The sequence below is a fragment of the Loxodonta africana genome, chromosome 3, assembly GCF_030014295.1.
Source record: "Loxodonta africana isolate mLoxAfr1 chromosome 3, mLoxAfr1.hap2, whole genome shotgun sequence".
In the NCBI taxonomy this organism is placed as follows: Eukaryota; Metazoa; Chordata; class Mammalia; order Proboscidea; family Elephantidae; genus Loxodonta; species Loxodonta africana.
Genome location: NC_087344.1, coordinates 21,172,956 through 21,177,062, shown reverse-complemented (window position 1 = coordinate 21,177,062; position 4,107 = coordinate 21,172,956). Strand labels below are relative to the sequence as shown.

At 38.8% G+C, this 4,107-nt stretch overlaps 1 pseudogene; it reads left to right on the top strand.

The window, feature by feature from the left end:
* The first annotated feature begins 1,743 nt into the window (after window positions 1-1,743).
* Window positions 1,744-2,767, top strand: LOC135230656 (olfactory receptor 7D4-like; annotated as a pseudogene).
* The last annotated feature ends 1,340 nt before the right edge of the window (window positions 2,768-4,107 follow it).

The following is a 4,107-nucleotide window of genomic DNA, read 5'->3' as shown; positions in this document are numbered from 1 at the left end:
TAATCTCTTCCATTACCAAGCTCACTGCCCCACAGGGAATTAAGCCTTCTGTTTTCTCAATCTATACTGCTTGTCCTTTCCTTACGTTCTCTGACTTACAATTATCTACTCTTCTTCTGTCAGTGAAAAGTCCTGTTTCAGAGAAGCCTTTCATACTCATATTCCCAGACTGTCTGTCCTCAGTGATTTTTTTCTCTTTTTAATTAATTTCCGTTATTTATGTGTGAATAATACTATTTTTATTTTTTGGAAAATGCAAACATTTATTTTCAAATCTTAACTTTGACTTTTAATTTTCTTTGGTATAATTTGCTCTATAGAAGTGTTTAATATTTTAACCTAATCTATCCATTGTACACTTTGTAATAAACCCCACTGATTTTAGTACAACACATCCTCTTTCAAGAGGATGTACACATGAGCACACACATGCTTTGCATTTGATTTTAATGTTTGTATGCTTTTGTTTCCTCCCTTTATTTACAGAGTCCACATGGCCTTTGCTGTTCTTGGAAGAATCCATCTGGCAGGTGGTTTCTGCAATAGGGAGCCATAGTGATCTTCCCTAATTGGAATTGCTGCATGGAGGCCAAAAGAGGTAACTTACTTGTGTTTATAATGATCACAGTTCCATCCTTGATGGCTGCCCTAGTTTAAAGGGGATATTGATAAATGATAGATATGCAAGACAGATTTATTGTGACAATAAAAACAGAAAATCACAATTATCAAGTGTCTACTCTATCACAGGCACCATACTAGAAAAATGACATGCTTCATCTCATTTAATTCACCCATCAATCTCATTATGTAGGGAATACTTACTAGTCTCCTTGGAGAAGTGAGTTATCTACAGCTAAGAGTGATAAGTAACTTTCTCATGGTCACATAGGTAGTAAGTTTGTAGATCCAAAATTCTATTCCAGGCAGTATGATTCAAACACTCATTTTTGAAATCACAGCTTTATACTGTAGCTTGGGAGAATTATATATCTAAAATATTGTCATAAAAGGAACATAATAATAATAATAATAGTTATTATTAGTTGGTAGTCCCTTTAGCACAGTGGTTAAGCGCTAAGCTGCTAATCAAAAGTTAGGCAGCTGGAACCCACCAGCCACTCTGTGGGAGAAAGATGAGGCACTCTTCCATAAAGATAACAGCCTTGCAAACCCTACGGAGAAGTTGTACTCTGTCACATAGGGTTTCATTTCATTGGAATCAACTGAACAGCAATGGGTTTTTTTTTTTTTTTTGGCATTATTAATTGAGATCTGTTCACAAAGGCATTTATTTCTAAACCTCAAAAAGAAGGTAATAGTATTAACTCGATTTTTAAAACAGAAAAAAAAGGCACCAAGAGTTAACTGTCAAATCAGTAGGATGTGACAGGTCACATTTAAGACATGATTTTCAACTCAGATGATCTTTATTCCACTGACATAGAGCTACCAGAAAGAAGGGGGTATGGGGATTGGCACAGAAAGTACATACCTGAGAGTTTATATGGCATGTTTTCAATTAGCTTGGAACGGTCATGTCAAAGAAGAAATTGGTTTATGTGTATAGATTTAAGTAGGAAAATTAGGACTAGAGCAAGAAAGCTAAAAAGAGAGAGATTTTTGCTAAAGTGTCTAAATAATTACATACATTTAAAATACAAAAGTGCTACCTGTGACTGAGAGAGTCCCTGTCATTGGAAAGATGCATAGACAAAATACAGGTGGTGCTGTAAAGCTGAGGAGTAGCTGAGATGTTAGTTGGCTGTTCATTGAATGTTGTTTTTACTTTCTCCAGACTACACACTATTTAAATGGAAGCAGGAAACCAAACAAAATTTTCAGAATTCTTCCTGATGGGCCTCTCAGAGGATTCTGAACTTCAGCCCCTCTTCTTTGGACTCTTCCTGTCCATGTACCTGGTCACTATACTTGGGAACCTGTTCATCATTCTGGCTGTCAGCTCTGACCCCCACCTCCATAGCCCCATGTACTTCTTCCTCTCCAACCTGTCCTTTGTTGACATCTGTTTCATCACCACCACGGTCCCAAAGATGCTGGTGAACATCCAGACACAGAGCAAAGTCATCTCCTATACAGGATGCCTCACTCAGGTGTAGTTTTTCATAATTTTTTCTGGACTGGACAATTTTATCCTGTCCTTGATGGCTTATGACCGGTTTGTGGCCATCTGTCACCCCCTGCACTATACAGTCATCATGAAGCCCCAGCTCTGTGTCTTGTTGGTTTTGATGTCTTGGGCCATCATTTTCTGGGCCTCTCTGCTTCATATTCTACTGATAACGCAGTTGAAATTCTGTATAGGCACTGAAATTCCACATTTCTTCTGTGAACTGGCTCAGGTTATCAAATTGGCCTGTTCTGATACCATCATCAATAACATCTTTTTATATGTGGCAACTGTCCTGCTGGGTGTGTTTCCCCTCTCAGGGGTCCTCTTCTCTTATTCTCAGATTGTCTATTCATTAATGAGCATGTCCTCTTCTGGGGGAAAATATAAGGCATTTTCCACCTGTGGGTCTCACCTCTCCGTGGTCGCCTTGTTCTATGGAACAGCCCTTGGGGTCTGCCTCAGTTCTACTGTGATCCATGCTTCCCAGAGAAGCTCTATTGCCTCAGTGATGTACACTGTGGTCACACCCATGCTGAACCCCTTCATATACAGCCTAAGGAATAAGGATATGAAGGGAGCCCTGAGAAGGCTCCTCTGTAGAGCAGCCTCTTGTCCACGATGATGGCCACTGGCCTCAGGGCTAAATGGAACTCATGGTCTGCAAAGCCAAAAATCATGAATTTAAATATCCTGATTCTTTTTTCTTCCTCAAAAGACATGCATCATTTCTTCCAATCTCAAAGTAACTATGATTTGCTTTCTACTTGGTATTTTACCACTTTTCCCCAACTCTTTCCTAAGTAAATCCTTTTAACTCTTCTTTCCTATATGCTGTCCATGATGTTCCTTCTTTGGTCAGCTTTCTTAGAGCCATTCCTGAAAATTCCAGACTTAGATTTGCTTCATTAATCTTGTTATGAGCAGGCGTGATTTCCCCAAGGGTTAATCTCCCAAACCTTGAGTCTTTCACCTTAATTTGGTTATGTGTATGTTTTTCCCTGAAAGAAATAAAATTAAAATCATACAACAGGCATAACCAACTGCTTATCACATCTGGACTGTGCTTATTGCTTTACACGTATGATTTTACCTAACCATGACAATATTTCTTCAAGATATATTTTCATTCACCACTTTTTTCAGAGGAAGATTCTGAGATTGGGATGGATTCACACCCGGCAAACTATCATCGAGTTAATACTCCTAATTTTGCTATCCTACTTTTTATAAGAACCATAATGGGGTTTTCAAGTTCAAGTGTGGGAATCTAGTTTTGATAGATGTTTTTTTCAGAGGATTTGTAGTAATATACTGCCTTGGAAAGTATGAGATTCATTCTTTGTGGTCTTGCTTCTTTTCTTCCTTTCTTCTTGTTTACTTTCTCCCTTTTCTTATTTTATTTTACTTTTATGTCTCATTGTTGCAGTATTAAGATATATTCCCCAGGATCCTAAAACATATAGTAAGGGATACAATCGAAGAAGAGTTGTTCCCTCACACGGTTTAATTTTTTTGGACTCTCTGGGGGTGTCATCAGGAATGGTAATGACACACTTGTGGAACACATTCAGAACTTCACTTTTCGAGAAGATTATTGGTAGAATTGAGTCTGTCTAGTGAATGGTGGAGTAGTAGATGCTTTCAATCAGTGGGCCACCTACATTCCCTGGGATCGTCTCACCATCTCTATTGCACATCTGTCTGACTGCCAATGGACTGCACCAGCTGGAACCTAATTTGTCATATGCATGGTGGCAGAAATGACCCAGAATCATGAATCTCCTGGGGTAGCCTTCTTTGAGAGGTGTGGGGTATACCATCTCTACTTGGTGGTAATTCTGAGATGTGGGTTTTGCACATTTTTCAAAATTTTCCCGGGATGAAAACTCTCCTCCTTTACTGTGGTAGCTGACTTAATGCAAGCTTTATGGGATGTATTTTCTTCCCTGTGTCACTTTTCTTCTCTCCCATCT